The sequence below is a fragment of the Chelonia mydas genome, chromosome 9 (assembly GCF_015237465.2).
Source record: "Chelonia mydas isolate rCheMyd1 chromosome 9, rCheMyd1.pri.v2, whole genome shotgun sequence".
Taxonomy (NCBI): Eukaryota; Metazoa; Chordata; order Testudines; family Cheloniidae; genus Chelonia; species Chelonia mydas.
The window spans coordinates 9,042,602-9,060,587 of NC_057855.1; the positions used below are offsets into that span (position 1 = coordinate 9,042,602).

Consider the following 17,986-nt stretch of genomic DNA (forward strand, 5'->3'; position numbering starts at 1 on the left):
GACACTTTAGGTCTGGTAACAGTAATATAGGTAGGGCCCTACCAAATTCACATCCATGAAAAACACATCACGGACTGTGAAATCTGGTCTCCCTCTGTGAAATCTGATCTTTTATATGCTTTTAGCCTATATTGTACAGATTTCTCTGGGGAGACTAGCATTTCTCAAATTGGGGGTCCTGACCCAAAAGGGAGTTGCAGGGAAGTGGCAAGGTTATTTTAGGGGGGGTCACGGTATTGCCACCCTTACTTCTGCACTGCCTTCAGAGCTGGACGGCCGGAGGGCGGTGGCTGCAGACTAAGAGTCCAGCTCTGAAGGTTGCAGCAGAGAAGTAGGGGTGGCAGTACCACACCATGCCATCTTTACTTCTGTGCTGCTGCTGGCAATGGCTGTGTCTTCAGAGCTGGGGTCCCAGCCAGCAGCTGTTGCTCTCCAGCTGTCCAGCTCTGAAGGCACCTCCACCACCAGCAGCAGTGCAGAAGTAAGTGGAGCAGTACTGCAACCCCCCCGCCCCCCTACCCCCGCCACAATAATCTTGTGACCTCCCACCCCAACAACTCCTTTTTGGGTCAGGACCCCTACAATTACAATACTGCGAAATTTCATTTTTAAATATCTGAAATCATGAAATTTACGATTTATAAAATCATATCACCGTGAAATTGACCAAAATGGACTGTTAATTTGGTAGGGCCCTAATTAGAAGTGACAGTCTATAATTAAGGCTGTCTGACACTTTCCACTATAAAATACTGTTTTCTGTTGCTTATAACTCTTCCAAATGTAAATTGTTCAGGCTGATATTTTCCATGCTGGGTGTCTGCCAAAAGCTATTTTTTTTATTTTATTTATTTTGAAAGTTTCAGCTAAAATGGTTCAGCCATTTTGGAGAACGAGGTTAGGGAAAAATACATTGTTTTGCCCATGTTTTAAAAAAAAACAACCTATTACAACTGTTTTGCTGGAAAGTTCTAGAACCTTAGTGCTTTGGAACAAAGACTTAAAAAGTGACAGGGATTGGGGGGGACGGGTCACGCTGGTGTCAAAAATGTGTCTTTTGCCATGCCCATGAAAATCCAACCAAATTTGGCCAAGTTATAAGCCTCTGAAAAATCGCAAATGGCACATACTCAGAAGAGGTTTGTTAGCATTTGGCAATGAAATTCTCTGAAGATTCCATCTGGACTATTCATGCTCCAGCCCAGGTTTTCATGAGTTGAGATGGACTTTCCCTACAGTTGTGCCTCCTGGCTGCCAGGGCCACTGTGGAACTAGCACCAGAACTGCTATCAGGGAGAATGTCTCTCCTGTGTTCACAATTTTCCTGCAACTGACCCCCAAGCAGCAAGGAAGAGGACCAGGAAGAAGCACCCTGACTGGAGTGCAGGGGGATGGGATGTGTGTGGAAGAGATAAAGGGTGCGGGGAGAGATGCAGGAGCTTGGTGGGAGGAAAGAGAATCGGAGCCTGGAGAAGAAGGGGTTTAGGAGCTGAGGGGGATCAGAACAGGAGTGGGGGAATATAGGCAGAGAATGAGGACGGGGCAGGAGCAGAGGGAAGAGAACAGGGACAGGATTCGGGCAGGGGAAAATAGAAGCAGAGTGGGGAGACAGGGGCAGGAGTTGGGTGGGGTCACTAGCAAGAGCAAGGGGGGATAGCAGTAGGGGAGAAGAAAGGGGTAAGAATTGGGGTTGGGGGTGAAATAGGAGTAAAAGGGCACAGGGATGTTATATTCCAAAAATGTAAAAAAAAGTTTCATCATTATCAAAATACTTTGTTTCAATTTTTTTTGCCTCAAAATGAAATTGTCAAAATTGACATTCCTTGCAAAGTTTTGAATGAGGGGAAATGGCAGTTGCCAACAGAACAACATTCCATCTGAAAATTTTTGATCAGCTCTATTTCTGACTAAGTGATGATAGGCTCTATGGAACTACAAGCTATTATTATTGAGTTATGCTTGGTAAAACTGTACATATATATATGACAAAGGAGAAGACCTAATGCCTGAGCAAGTACATCTCTAGCTTGGCCAGTAGATGGCAGTTTTTCTGAATTGATTTGACAATTTCCTATTTAGTAGGACTTTCTGTTTACAGGCAAAAAGCCAGGAAGCTTAGCACTCAGGACTGTCCTCTGTGCCAGTGTGTTATCAGCATGTGTTTATGCAGATAAACACACCACATCTATGCACCTCCTTGTTTAATGCTGAATCTCTTTCAGCACACAACGAAAGCTTGCCCAATTATTATGCACAAAATGCCACACTATAAGTTTCAGAGTAGCAGCCGTGTTAGTCTGTATCCGCAAAAAGAACAGGAGGACTTGTGGCACCTTAGAGACTAACGAATTTATTTGAGCATAAGCTTTCGTGGGCAGCCCCACAAGTACTCCTGTTCTTTTTGCACACTATAAATGTACATGTCATTTTATAACTATAAAATTAAGACATACTCCCTGCACCAGAATGCTTACATTCTGATTTCTACAGAAATCCAGAGATGGGACTTTTGAGTGTAAGGGCTGCTGAACTGTCTCCTCGGTCTGAGAAGCTATACTCTGATTGGTAATTGCATTGAAGGGATCATGACATCAGAGGGACAACATCACATGATTCCACGCAAAGAGGAATCATAGAACCAAACATGTATTCCAGTCATCCATTCAAGAATGAGAAACTCAGCTGGATGCCAGCTCCTGATTCAGGAGTCGCAGCCATGAGTGCAAAGTGGGTTTTTAAAAGGTAGGGTGACCAGACAGCAAATGTGAAAAATAGGGATGGGGAGGGGGGTAATAGGAGCCTATATAAGAAGAAGACCCAAAAATCAGGACTGTCCCTACAAAATCGGGACATCTGGTCACCCTATTAAAAGGTGCCAAATCACAATTACATTTTACCCCTACTGCACTATAGATAGGGGCCACCCTGCAGTTACTAGTGCTCAGGTTTCTCAGTTACTCTTACAAAACACTGGAAAGATCTGATATTTTTATTCCAGAGTCTGGTTACACATGTGGGCCACATACAATAAAACCCTGAATTCTATTCCTCATGCAAAACCGTACAAGGATGAATCAGCCCCTGCAATCTCAATTACAGTACACAGAATGTTTGCTTAAAGGGAAGTTGTTCTATTAAAAACTGACTTCACTACAAGATGATTCTACCGCATACTAAAATAAAAGAGGAAGGCTGCTGTAAGCAGGAAAAAGTGGGGGTTTTCCTAATTAGATAAGGCATGTTGTCACAATGAGTACTGATGTTAATGCTGCTACTGTGCTGGTCTCAGTCTGCTGCTCAGTGAAATACTGGACACAAACTTCAAAGTAAGGCCACCCTTATGAATTATGGGAAGATGGATATGAGTTGCCGCACACTGTAGATCTGCTGCCTGTCATGGAGGCTTGACACTGATTATTCTACCTCTGTTTTCATTCCAAATCAGAAGCCAGCGTGCAAGTTGACAGACGGGCATTAAATTACTGGGCCCTTGAAAGCGCAGAGTGCTTACTTTGTATATAAGCCTAGCTTTGGTTCAAAGTGACTCCCAGCATATCAGAACTGTTCGAAGAGACAGGATCTGTGCCAAAGAAGTGTACTTGCCTCATGACTTGAAGAACTGACAACCAAAACAACTTTCTTTTGTGAAAAGTTGCTGTAAAGGATTCAACAAGCGATGCTACATGTTCCACCAGATGCACTTACTTCTGGATCCCAAAGGAAACCACTCAGCTGTCAAACACTACCCCATGTTGGAATGGAAACCACACATACAAAGCAAAAAATGTAGACAGTGAACATACAAAGCTGGCCAAGAGACTGGGATAGAGGGACACCTTTCTATCTGCCTTTACTCCAGAGAGGACTTTTTTTAATGCGGTGCTCAGATTACTATAAGATCAACTGTCAGGGTTGATTCAAGTTTACTAATGGCTTCAAGGAGGAGTGCAAGCAATAATCAGTAGAACAGTGACAGCAATAACACATTTAAACAAACAATTTGGCTAATGTAGCCAAACTCTGTAGCTCACGAGCTTGAAAAAAAATAGTCAGACACATACAAAGAAATTTAAATGGAGATGAACACTCTTCTGTTTCTTATTTTGATCCCTGGCGTGCCAGCAGAAATATATTTCTTGCCGCTCACTTTCAATGAAAGAGATTTATTTGTAAAATGTCACAGCGAGCAGCAAATCTTCTGTAGCTGGATTCCCCTCCACCCACACATACCAGCAGCTCCACTAGTTGGGTATTAGCTAAAACAAACAAAAACAGGATATATTAGAATATGCCCCCATTCCCTAGAAATGCATAAAGTATCTGCTACCCTAGTGCTTGCCTCATAAAACAACTGGGTTACAGAATGTGTCTAGGGATAACACAAACTGGGTCACTTTAGCAATCATAAAACCGTTCAACTAAAATATCTTGTTCGGGCACTGGGGGCCTTTCAAATGAAGGTATGATTGTACCTCAGGTAGGCATGCACGTGCTAGTTTTAATTTAGCTAGCATCAGTAAGAGCAGTAAGTGCAGACATGGCAGCATGGGCTTCAGCACAGGCAAACAACCAGAGTGCATACGCAGCACCCAGGCAGGCTTGTACTTGGGCACCTAACTCATACTAACCCCACTTGACCCCCTGGGTACATACTCGGGTGGCTAGCCCGAGCTACCGTAGTCATGCTACTATCTTTTAGTGCGCTAGCTCAAGCAGAACTAGCTCATGCATGTCTACTGAGCTGGGAATTACACCTCCCAGCTGCAGTGTAGACATACCCTTACAGCAGCTTCCCAAAGCTGCCAACTGACTGATCTATAGGCCAGAATGGCTGGAATGCACAGTGCTCTGCTCACTCCCTCTCTGACCCCAGCAGAAACAGGAGGTCCCATTGATGATTGAGGGGAAGGAGATCAGCGCTAAAGGCAGTCCTCGGGGGCAGACTGGTAGAAAAGGAGGTCCTAGAAGGAGAGGACCTGAGACGACAGCAAATTATCATCTGATTCCTCCTGCCTTGGCCACACTTTTGGTATGCCGCATGCCACTACACTCAGGGTGGCTTGGGGAATTGGTACACTGGAAATATTCTATTAGGTCTGCTTTTACCGTCTTTAAGGCCCCGTTAAGCCCCATTAAGTCACCAGAGCAACATACTCTGGCTTTAGCAAGGGACAGACTTGGCTTCCTATCATATAGGGTCTGTTGCATAAAATATATAGCTAAATCTGCCTGCAATGGATCTCTGATGGAGTGGAGAACCAGTGAGAGCCCAGGGGAGATGAGGAGAGCAAAGAACTGCTAGATATGACAGAGAGGCTAAGCAGATGTGGAGAATTCAACAAAAGCTGCTTATGAAAGGCTCATTGAGGACTCTACACTGCAAGCCTCAACCACTTTGCAGAATTCCACTCTGCAAGTCTGAAGCCACTTCTTGACTCTCGACAACAGACAAAAGTGTTTTTGAGTACTCACCAATATTTAGCAGTGACATGTATCTAATCTAAGGCATTTCCAGACACCGATCCATCATAACAATTGTATTATAAATTGTGTCCACCCTTCTTAGGGAGGCACTCAGGGCCCTGAACATTTAATAGCCATAATAGTAAACAACAATTAAACCATCTTTATACACACAGCACTGATGTGTTCAACATTATATTGGGTATTTAGCATTACTTTTTCTTGTTGCCAATCCACCATACTGGATATCTTTCACAGTTGCCTTTGCTCATTAGGATAATATTTATAGTACAGCAGTGTCAAATGGTAATTATCTCAGAAGCAGCCGCAAACAGTTTCTAAATGATAAAGTAGCAACTCTTCTAAGTTCTCCCTCCTTCCTTTGCAGTGTCTCCTCCAGAGAGCAGGGGGGTGTGCTTCCTTGTCACTCTTGCCACCCTAAGCAGTTAAGATAGTTTTTTTTCTTTTGCACCAGCATTTCTGCCCCACAAACACTGAAACTGAATGACCTTTTTTAGACAGCAAGGACACCGACTTGCTCTCTACCCCTCCCCCAGTCTTTGCTGTGCCCTCTTTTTACCTTCAGTGGCAGAGGAAATCCATGCTGCAGTTTTTTTCTGGAGCAGCAGCAGCAGTTCTATGGCAACAGCAACTTGGAGGCAGTGATCCCTTGCATCTCTCACTTTCAGTTCCTTCAGTCAGCGTACAGAGGCATGATTCGTTTGCACAGTATGTTAGCAAATACAATTTCAATGTACATTTTGCAAGTGAATTTGTTCTTTAGAATTGCCAAGATGTGTTTCCCAGCTAGCTAAATGTTGTTCTCACTAATGAAAGGCATTAGAGGAAATCAGAAAATTCCTTTAATGTATTTAGAATAAACCATTTATAACCATCTTCATTTGTGTTACATACTGAGCTTTCCCAGATTTAGTCATACATTTATGAAAAAGAAATTCTATCAGTTTTGGGTCCATAGCCAAAACATAAAATATCATGTCCATGTGAGGTCCTGAAAGAGTTTTAAATATTGTGTGCATATATTGAATGAGTCTTTATTCACCACGACACCTATATGAGATCAGAGATTTAGTTGTGAAATTCCTGGAGGAAGAGAAGGTGTAAAGCCACACAAAGGTCTTGCAGTTTCAGACCAAGGTAAATTGTGCATCAGAGTATATTTGGAAATAATAATACAAGCTACAGAACAGTACTTAGCAGAGAAATGAAATATTCCCTGACTGGGAGGCTATTGAACATCTACAGCCAGGAAACAGATTGGTTAGAAAGGGACATTTCCCAGTTCCCCCACTTATAAATTAATCAAAAATGGGGTGCAAATAAATGCTAAATATGATAGCAAAAAAATCACTATATGAGACTCAAACACACAACACTAGAGGCTTTTAAAGGAAGCATTGTGACACACAGGAGATAAAGTAATTAATACATTTCTGTAGTCCAATATGAATTGTAATTTCGGGTTCCTGCTGTGTAAGGAACAAAGGCTACTGGTTACTGCTGACGACTGTGACATGTGCTAAAGTGCATGTCCTGGGTTAGCGCTAACGATTGCCACTGTAACTACTTGCTAATGCCCTAATTTGCTGCACCACTCCAAGTATTTTGTGCAAAAAGTTCTGCACACTATGAGACTATACCCTCTAATCTGCATAGCAGCATATGAGGTTTGAGAGACTGCGTGGTTTTTTTCTGTTTTGTTTTCCTGGCTTCAAAGAAATATTTGGCATATGACTATATTAAAACTCTCAGCAAAAAGCTTCACATTATTGGATGATGAGTGTGGTCCAAAACTGAGCCATCAGAGCAGTTTATTATTTGACTTATGCTGTGCTCTTGTGCTATATTTTGGTAATTAGTTTGTGAAACTGTCATCTGAATCATTTACAACAAACAAACACTGTTGTGTCCAAACGGCAGCTTTTTTCACAACACAACTCTATGACAACTATGTTTGTGCATCTACACTTACCAAACTGCTGAGTCTGTATTAGTGCATTCTGGGAAAATCTGGGGAGCTATTACATAGTACCTGAGCTACAGACAGAGGGCCTGATTCTCCACTGCCTTGCACCTCATGTAATCATTTACACTTATTTGTTCGGGGACAGTCAGGACCACTGTGCCCAAAGGCCATGAACATAGTGTGGCACAAGCAGCACTCTAGAAAGTCCTACTGCGAGGACAGCTGGAAAGGAGGATTGGTCCCCAAAGACATCTCTTGGCAGCCCTAACTACATTTCAGAAAACACCACACAAACCTACACCAGAAAGTTACATGAAGACAACTACTGAAAGCCTGGGGGAAACACTCTTAGTTCTGTGGACAAGTTTACCACCACCTATGCCACTAACTGGTTAAAAAGATGTAATACAGACAGAGCCTAGATAGCATCTTTCATCCAAAGATCTCAAAGAGTTTTTATAAACATCAGATAATTAAGCCTCACAACGTCCCTTATTAATTGTTATTTGTTAATATTTAGATTGTGGTAGTACCTAAAGGCCCCACTCAGAACGGGGTGCTCCATTGGGCCAGACCGTGTAAGAATACACACATAAAAACATGATTTCTGTCCTGAACTGCTCACAATCTAAGAAATCCCTGTGAGGCAGGAAAGGATTGTTATTCCTATTTTATAAACCAGGTGAAACTGAGGTGCAGAGAGTTGAAATTACTCACCCGTAGTCTCATAGTGAGTCTGTAACAGTGCCGGGAATAGAATTCAGGAGTTCTGATCCTCAGTCACCTGCTTTATCTACTACCTCACATTTTGTTAGAAAAATAAAGGCTCAACAGAAAACTTTGATCCTGTAGAAATGTAGGTTAGCCCTGATAATGGTGCATGTTTTGGCTCTGAATATACAGTTTGTTTACAGTTAATGATGCAGTGATCTGTCTTTGTTGTTAACATTTACTCATTGTGACAGGTTGTATAAACTCTGCAGTATACTCAGTGAGGGAAGTAAAATTGTCCTTCTAGAGGCTGGAAACTTTTGCTACACTTGGCTGACACATGAAGGGCAAAACAAGCAAAGAATGCTTGCAATCCAGAGAGGTGAATACCTTGTGTCATTTCTTTTCTGCCGGTTTTAAAGCTAATTTTTTTATGTTCTGACAATAAAAGCCTGGAAAGACATTTAAACCCTGAACTTTTCTATGCAGTGTTTTACCAGCTGATAAAGAGCTAGCCAGTTGTTCCTTTCAGCCTGACAGCAGTCTGATTAACTACTCACACTTACGTTGTTACTTATATAGCACCATAGTTAGTGAGACACTTTTCAGAGTAGCAGCCGTGTTAGTCTGTATTTGCAAAAAGAAAAGGAGAACTTGTGGAACCTTAGAAACTAACAAATTTATTGGAGCATAAGCTTTTGTGAGCTACAGCTCACTTCATCGGATGCATTCAGTGGACACTTTTATTCTTTTATGGTGTAAATATATATTACTTTAAGAGCACACTCTATTTTAAAGATTTGATTTCATAATTAATATTGGGTATATAACCTACTATAACCAGAAGTCACACAAGACATTAAACTTCATAGTATACAGAAATGTACCAAGATTTCATTTCTTCACTCAATAGTTGCCGTTAATTTTGTATCTATAGAGTCTTGTGCTCAAATAAATTGGTTAGTCTCTAAGGTGCCACAAGTCCTCCTGTTCTTTTTGCGAATACAGACTAACACGGCTGCTACTCTGAAACATGTAAATTATTATAATTCTAATTACCAATGAACAATCAGTAGATTTCACCATTAGTAGGACAGAGTTGCATGGCTGCAGAACAAAGGAAAAAAGACCCCACACTAAAAGGAATCAACATCGTGAGCAGGCCCAGGCTGTAGCAATTGTTAGATAAGCAGCAGTAAATGTGACTACTTTGGTACAAACTGAAGTTCATAGAATCATAGAATATCAGGGTTGGAAGGGACCTCAGGAGGTCATCTAGTCCAACCCCCCACTCAAAGCAGGACCAATCCCTAATTTTTTCCCCCCAGATCCCTAAATGGCCCCCTCAAGGATTGAACTCACAACCCTGGGGTTAGCAGGTCAATGCTCAAACCACTAAGCTATCCCTCCCCCAAGTTAATTTAAATTGGCAATTATAATTTCGGGTATCATCTGGGGATGCCAAATTGAACAACCAAGAGAATAAATACATTACAGGAAGGATTCAATTGTACTGAGAACAAAACCAGGTCAATGTCAAGATTTTGGTGAAATTAGTCAATAAGTTCAAATTTACCTTTTCTCAGAATTTTTGAGACAGCCCCCACTCTTATTTTTTGCAGACTGCTTCTGACAGATGTACAAGAAGTACAGTGTACCACTGTAGAGCTGAAGTGTTCCACTTGGCCTGCAGAATAAATGTAAATGCAGTACTCTTTCAGGATGTTAGCAGCAACTGTCACTTGCTTAATTTTTCTAGCTTTCTTTCCTCTTGCATTGCAATCTAAAGGACAAACTCCGCCCTCAGACACATGCACACAACTCCCATTAACTAATTATACTTTGCACTCTAAAGCACCTTCCAATTCAGGATCTCAACATTCTTCACAAACATTTAATTTGCCCTCACAAAACCCCTGTGAGGGAGTTATTACTATCCCCACTTTACAGAAGAGGAACCTAAAGTGTATACAAAGAGCCAGTCTTGGTCCAGTTGAAACCAATGACAAAACCACTGACCTCAACAGTGCATTGTCAGCCCCTAAATGATTTGCCTAGGGCCAGAACACAAGTGTGTGGCACAGTGGGGAACAGAGCCAACATTTCCCAACTCCCAGTCCAGGGCCTGAACCACCCAACTCTTTTCCTCTATTCTCTGGTGAGAATCTGAAGGGTTGAATTTGACCCCCAAATCAAACAGAGGATTCAAGACATCCAGCTATTATTACAACTGTATCTCTCATGTCTACAGAACACCACATATATTTTACTAAAACACAGTATTTCAAAAGCATACTCCAGACGTACTGTAGATATTTTCCTTGTTTAAGGAAGGAAAGGATCGGAAGGAATTTTTCCTCCCAGGTCAGATAGGCAGAGACCCGGGGGAGGGGGGGACATGGGAAGGGGGTTGCCTTCCTTTGCAGCATGGAGCATGGATCACTTGTATGTGTAAAGTAAAGTAAATGGTGGATTCTCTGTAACTTGAAGTATTTATATTATGATTTGCGGAATTCAGTAACTCAGCCAGAGATTATGGGTTTATTACAGGAGTGGGTGGGTGAGGATCTGTGGCCTGCAACATGCAGGAGGTCAGACTAGATGATCATGATGGTCCTTTTTGGCCTTAAAGTCTATGAGTCTATGAAGGCAGGACAGCCTGACTGGATTGGGGATGGGGATGTGGGAAGAAGGCTGGCACTATGACAGATCTGTTAATGTGAGGCCCAGTGCCTTGAGAAAGGCTCTTGGAATATTCCAAATATCTAATATAAATTGGAATAGATATTAGGTAAAATTTTCAAAAGTACCTATGTGATTTAGGAGCCTAAATCCCATTGACTTTTTCTTAGGCAGGCTCCTAAATCACTTAGTTGCATTTGAAGATGTTAACTATTAAGTCTAAAGCATAACTACTCAATGAGCTGAAATCAAAGAGCTCTCATTAACTTGTTTAGGACCCCACTGAACAAAGGATTTCAGTTTCATAGAGTTTAAGGCCGCAAAGGACCAATAAATCATCTCTCTGACCTGCTTTATATATCAGAGGCCATTAAATTTCACCAGTTGCCTTGGTGTCACAGATCCACAGGACCAGTACTACGCCTCCAGCTTTGGAACATCCTCTGGAAGGAACCCCTTCAATGTGCCAGACCCCCTAGGGATCTCATTCTTCCTCTAGGGTAAGACACGCAGCTTCACTGTCTCCTTAGACTGGACCTCTTCAGCACTTCTGCTTCACACCATGAGCTCTGTTCAGTGAATCCAATTGAGACAGACTCTTGGTGGAGACTTGTGCATGCTTCAGCGATTAATACACCTCAGCACAGCGACACTAACAGCATTGTCAAAACAGTTGGGTTTCTTAGTCATCTGGAACTCAGCAAAGAAGTCCTTAGGTTAGCACAGAGAAATGAAGTTTAAAGCATAGACCAGCAGTACCCAATGCGGTGCCTGCAAGCGCCATGGCACCCGCCGGGGCATTTATGTGCGCCCGCTGTCAGGGCTGGCACCAAGGAACCAAGAGGAGAGGAGTGCATCCGCTGGAGAACCTGCCACCGAAATGCCGTAGCTGAGCGCTTCCAGCGGAGAAGCGTCTCCACCGAAATGCCGCCGAGAAGCGTCGCTGCCCGCCCACTCTTCTGCAGGCATGAATGTGCTCTTGGCCACAGAAAGGTTGGGGACCACTGGCATAGACCATCGTGGTTAGCCCAGAGCCCAGCCCAGATGTAGTGAACCCCATTGTTCAAGCACTGTCTATCTCTTAGTCTGACATCTTTGGTCAGTTCGCAGGTGCGAGCCCTAACTCCTTCCAGCAGCCAACTCTTATTCCCTACCTCACACCTCTCCAGTCCTTTGTTCTCAAGCCTGTGGTGAGGCAGGGAAATCCATATCACTCTGGGTCGCTGGTTGCTAGGTATCAATGGTCTGGTGACTGTATTTGCCATTGTCTTCTCAGTGGCTACACTGAATGGGGACTAATGCTCACACAACCAGGTGATATCCATACCCATGTCTCTTAGCCTGCCCTGAGAGCAAACAGTCCCAGTCCCTTTCCCAACTCTGGGTAACAATGCAGCATATAGGGAAAACAAAAGCACACCCAGGATTCATAAAAATATTACAGAAAATTCCCACTTCCTCACACTTGGGTATTTCAGTCTTCAGGAGACTAAACTGTTGTGTACAGGCATAGAACGGGAGAGACTGAGGTGTCACCAATGCCTGAGGCCCATACAAGGGCAAGGAACTACAAAAGTTGGGGTTTCAAAAAGTGTAAAGTCCTGTCAACACAGAATGACAGGGCTGTAAGACACTGAACTACTTCAAATAGACCGAATAGATTATAGACAAAGGTAGCTCGTGATATACTAAAATCATTGCTGAATGTATCCCACTGGAGTGAGGCTTAAAGTTGGACTTCAACAGTGAAGAAGCAGAGGTGCAGTTCATGTGTAAGTTGTTATTATTTAATTTGTTTCCATTGTGATTTCAATGAAACTGCACCAAGGTTACTCTAGCAGAGAATTTGGCCAAACTACTATATTGAGTTTGGGTGATGGATTTTTTCCCCACACAGGTTGCAAAAGGGTTAATAGGGGCCTGAGAGAGCAATTAACCAGTCCTGGGTGCACCTGGAGGGTAGGCCAGGACTAAATAGAAATAAAGCCCAGATAAGGGAGAGCAGGGTTTGTCTCCATAAAGTGCTGGGTGAGTCCAACCAGGGAGAGAAGACTGAGAGGAGAGGAGAGGAGAGGAGAGGAGAGGAAAGGAAGTGGGAAGTACCTTTTCTCTGCGAAACAGCCTGAAAAGAAGGTTGAGAAGGCAAAAGGGAAGAAGACCAGAGAGGCTTCTCCAGGGGCAAGTTGGAAGTCTGACTACTGATGCGCAGTTGTTGTTCTTCAAGAAACCAACCTCTGTAGATGTTGAGTTCCATTCCTTGCTTTAGATGCTTTGTTAGTTACTTCAACTTGAACGAGTAAATGACTGGAAGTCCAATACTAAACTGCTGCCAAGTCACCTAGTCCATCTGTCATCCAGAGGTAATAAATAGCAACTTGTATTGCCCATTTTCACTGTGATCTCAGGTCCGCCAAGATTATCTGATGGGGAGACATCCTCTGTGACTACGAATACAATTGTGGCCAGGAGACTTAACATTGGTAGCACAGACAAAACTGTTACTTGGTGGCTCTTTTGCCTGGTGAGGTCTTGCATCCTGTCCTGAGGCAGGAGGCTTTGAGATGAGTGAGGTCTAGAATGGTTATTAATGTTTAAAGTTGTCTAGTAGGGATAGTTAAGAATTCTACGGAGTTAATAATAAATCCCAATGGGAGTTTAAGACTCTGGTGACAAAAACTGACCCTTTGGCACCTTTCTATGTGATAACTGACCAGTTATTTATCCAAATAGAAGAATAAATACATATAATCCCAGGCAAGCCATAACTGCTGCCAAGCATTTTTTAAAATATTCAGATCAGATGTCAGAAAAAAAGAGAAATTGGCTGTGCTGTTCCCCCTACAACTAGAGACGCTGCTCAAACACGCTCTTAATGTCCACAAGTTCCATAGTGCATTGTCAGTTACCTTTCTCTAGAAGAGACATAATGGCTACCAAAGTGACAATCCTGAACTTTCTTTGACCAGATAGTGGTTTATCTGCCAGAGATGCAGAATGGCTTAAGAATCTCCTATTTTTTTATTAATTTGGAAGTAATGGAAATAGAGTCTCTTCCTCCTTTCATTTCGCGAAATGAAGACAGTGGCTTTTTTGGAAGGAGGGATTGGATTCCCTTCTACGTATCTTTCTGATAAAGAGGATTCCTTTGAGAAGGGAACTGAGAGTTTGTTTTATAAACCTAATTTTGTAGTCCCATCATAAAAAGCTCAGGACACATCTGTGGATAGCAGTGACCATCCAACGTGACGGAGTGAGAAAGCCTGTCTTCATTCTTTGGAAGCCCTCACAAACTCCTTAGTTTTAGGATTTTGCTGAAAAGAGCTGGGCTTCTGCAAAATAACTTGAGACCCAGATCTTCCATGGGTTATGCATGCCAAGAACAACGGCAGCATGCATCTTATGCTTGTGGTTGCTTGCAGTCTACAGGGACCCTCTATCCCACTAATGTGCCAAAAGGCAGTTGAGCCCAGTGGTGCTCAGTTCAAATGAGAAATAATCACCAAATCATATCATAAATCAAAAGGGGGTTGGGGAGCACTTACCTCAGGGTGGGGGGCTCCCTAGCTCCCACTGGCATGGACCCCCTGCAGCTCCTAGGCGGCAGAGGGGTGGGGGGGGTCTCCACGTCACGCACTGCCTGCGCCCACAGGCCCCGACCCCGCAGCTCCCATTGGCTGCGGTTCCCAGCCAATGGGAACTGCAGCAGCCAGCGCTCGTGGCAAGAGCAGCAGAGCCCCTGCCCTGGCCCCTGCCTCCGCCACCTAGGAGCTTCAGGGAGGCAGAGTTGGGTAGGAAGCCCCTGCCAGCCCCGCCAACTCTCCCCGCCACCAATACCAGCGGGTGTCCTGGGGCACATCCCCCAGCACCTGCAGCAACCCTGGACCGCCCTCCCCAGAGCACCCGTGTCCTGGGGCACATCCCCCAGCACCTGCAGCAACCATGGACCGCCCTCCCCAGAGCACCCGCAACCCCCACTCAAGTTTTAGCCAGGGCGGGTATTTTTAGTAAAAGTCATGGACAGGTCACTGGCTCGTGAATTTTTGTTTACAGCCGGTGACCTGTCCATGACTTTTACTAAAAATACCCGTGACTAAAACATAGCCTTAATAATCATTAAGTGATCACCCCCTTTTGTCCATTCCCAGCTTCTGGCAAACAGAGGCTAGGGACACTTCAGAGCATGGTTTTGCACCCCTGCTCAGCCTGGCTAATAGCCACTGATAGACCTATCCTCCACAAACTTATCTAAATTATTTTTTTTAAACCCAGTTGTGCTTTTGGCTTTCACAACATCCCCTGGCAACAAGCTCCGCAGGTTGACTGTGCATTGTATGAAGAAGTACTTACTTATGTTTATAGTCTTGGCCTTCACAACATCCTCTGGCAAAGAGTTCCACAGGCTGACTGTGTGTTGCGTAAAGAAATACTTCCACATGCAATGGAGTGTCTTGTTTTAATAATATTTGGAGAGGGAGAAGGCTGGATTTTCAAAACTTCACTTGCATTTGTGCACGTGTTCACTATGGAGACAAATTCTCAAATTGCCACACTCAACCCCCCTCTCCCTCCTCAAGTGAACACAAATGGGATGAGTATGTTATATCATTTGTATACACTAGTGATAGTATGAAACAATTATAATAAACCTGATAAGTGTAGTAAATGCAGCAATACTTTTCCTTTTTTATTGGCATGAAAGCACCTAGTACAGGGGTGGGTAAACTTTTTGGCCTGAGGGCAACATCTGGGTGGGGAAATTGCATGCAGGGCCATGAATGCAGGGCTGGGGCAGGGGGTTGGGGTGCAGGATGGAGTGTGAGGTGTGGGAAGGGGCTCAGGGCAAGCAGTTGGGGTGCAGGAGGGGGCTCAGGGCAGGGTGTTGGGGTGCAGGAGGGGTGAGGAGTGTAGCAGGGGGCTGAGGTGCAGGAAGGGTATGGGGTGCAACAGGGGGCTCAGGGCAGGAATTGGGGTGCAGGAGGGAGCTCGAGGCAGGGGGTTGGGGTGCAGAAGGAGTTCGGGGAGCAGGCTCCGGCCCAGTGCCACTTACCTGGAGCGGCTCCAGCATGGCAGAGGCACGCAGCGGGGCTAAGGCAGGCTCCCTGCCTGCTCTGGCCCCGCGCCACTCCCGGAAGCGGCTGGCACCACATCCCTGCGACCCCAGGGGGGGAGGGGCAGAGGGCTCCATGCCCTGCCCTCACCTGCAGGTACCTCCCCTGAAGCTCCCATTGGCCACGGTTCCCCATGATCTAGCACAACTAGCTCCTGAACTAGCACAATGATTCTCAAACTTTTGTGTTGGGACACCTTTCAAACAGCAAGCCTAGGAGTGTGACCCCCCTTATAAATTAAAAAACACATTTTTTTTATATTTAACTCTATAAATATTGGAGGTGAAACAGGCTTTGGGGTGGAGGCTGACAGCTCATGACACCCCACATTGCGACCCCGTTTGAGAACCCCTAAACTAGCATAATACCATTGACCATCTTGATCTAGCTTGCACAATAAAAAAATTTATTTATTTAATGTATTATCTTGTTTTATTTTAGTTTGTATAATCAAAACAATATTTCCTGACACAATTTAGTATTCACATTGTCAGACTGTCAACTGCAATCTGTCACAACGTTTCCATCACATACGAACAAATCTGCAGCAATCCTAGCAACAGCACGGATTAACTCCCACACAAACATCCCCCAAATAAACCTTCATCTAGAACAGGGGCTCTCAACCTTTTTCTTTCTGAGCCCCCCTCAACATGCCATAAAAATTCCACGGCCCACCTGTGCCACAATAACTGGTTTTCTGCGTACAAAAGCCAGGGCCGGAGTTAGGGGATAGAAGCAGAGCAATTGTCTGGTGCCTCATACCACGGGGCCCAAGCGAAACTATATTGCTCAGGCTTTGGCTTCAGCCCCAGGTGGCAGGGCTCAGGGCTCACACTTCAGCCCCATATGGTGGGGTTTTAGATATCTACCCTGGGCCCCAGCAAGTCTAATGCTGGCCATACTTGGCGGCCCCCCTGAAACCTACTCGCGGCCCCCCTGGAAGCCTCGGACCCCTGGTTGAGAAGAACTGATCTAGAATACATTACCCACGTTTTAACTCTCCTTTACAATCCCGTCACCAGTTTCTGCTACCCCAAAAACAATCAACCAAACATAAATCTCAATGCTGCCCACCAGTAAAACAGTGTTTGAAGCTAATGTATTTAACCTTTTCGGGTTTTTATACAGCACCCATCACCACAGTATCTGAGCACATGAATTAAACAGAGGTATGGCGGTAGAAATCACCATCTAGCCAAACAATATAGCCAGCAACATCTCCCTATCTGCAACTGTCTCCCCTAGGTTCCATCTTCTCCCCTATTCCACCTCACTCCTGCATCCCTGGTACCTGTTCCCTGAGCTGCTTCCACACATCCCTTTCTCCAGAGCACCACAGCTTCTCCTTCCCCTGGTCCCTCTCCAGTATTGCCTACTCCAGACATTCAAAACTCTGAATCACCTCCCCCCACACTCCCAAAATCACAAGGTTGATTTAAAAATCACCAAAGGGTTTTTTCTTTTGACTCTATTTGCAGTTCTTTTACTGCCAGTCTCGTTTCGGCGACTGTCAGAGGGCGGTTTTCCAGCTTTGTCCCCACAACACAAGAGGTAGAAGCTGTGCGTGTGTGTGTAGAAGCTGTGTGTGTGTAGAGTCTCACATAATCCCATGACTCCTGGAGCCTGGGTTTGACACCAACACGGCAAGACTGGTGATAAAATCCTGCCATGTGATAACCCTGGCTTCCTCACAGCTGATGCTCAGGCTTTGATGCCTTAACCATCCTCACCTGATGCTCCCTTTTCTCCCATCCCCTCAGCTTCCCCCCCCACCCCCCCGCTTCCCTCCTCTCTTTCACTGCCCCTTCCTCGGGCCTCAGCTGCCCTTTCCCCTCCTCTGGCCCCGCGCCGAGCTCCCCTTCCCCATCCCGAGCTGAGTCTCTGCCCGCACTCTGCAGCAGGGACCGGCCAGGGAAACCCCGTGTGCGAGTGGTGGGGGCACGAGCAGGAAAAGGAAGGAACGAGGGCACTGTCACTCTCCAACTGCTGCAATATCCTTCCGCCTTCGCGGCACACAAAATAGTTCCAATCT

General features: G+C 44.6%; 1 long non-coding RNA gene across 1 annotated transcript in view; it reads right to left on the bottom strand.

Annotated features, from left to right (window-relative positions):
• LOC119567119 overlaps window positions 1-17,986 on the bottom strand; it is a 52,344-nt gene that overhangs the window by 34,172 nt on the left and 186 nt on the right. The window contains exons 2-3 of the long non-coding RNA XR_005226898.2: window positions 9,738-9,848; window positions 6,044-6,155 (exon numbers count right to left, since the gene is read on the bottom strand). This is a non-coding gene — a long non-coding RNA (uncharacterized LOC119567119). The remainder of the gene's footprint in view (window positions 1-6,043; window positions 6,156-9,737; window positions 9,849-17,986) is intronic.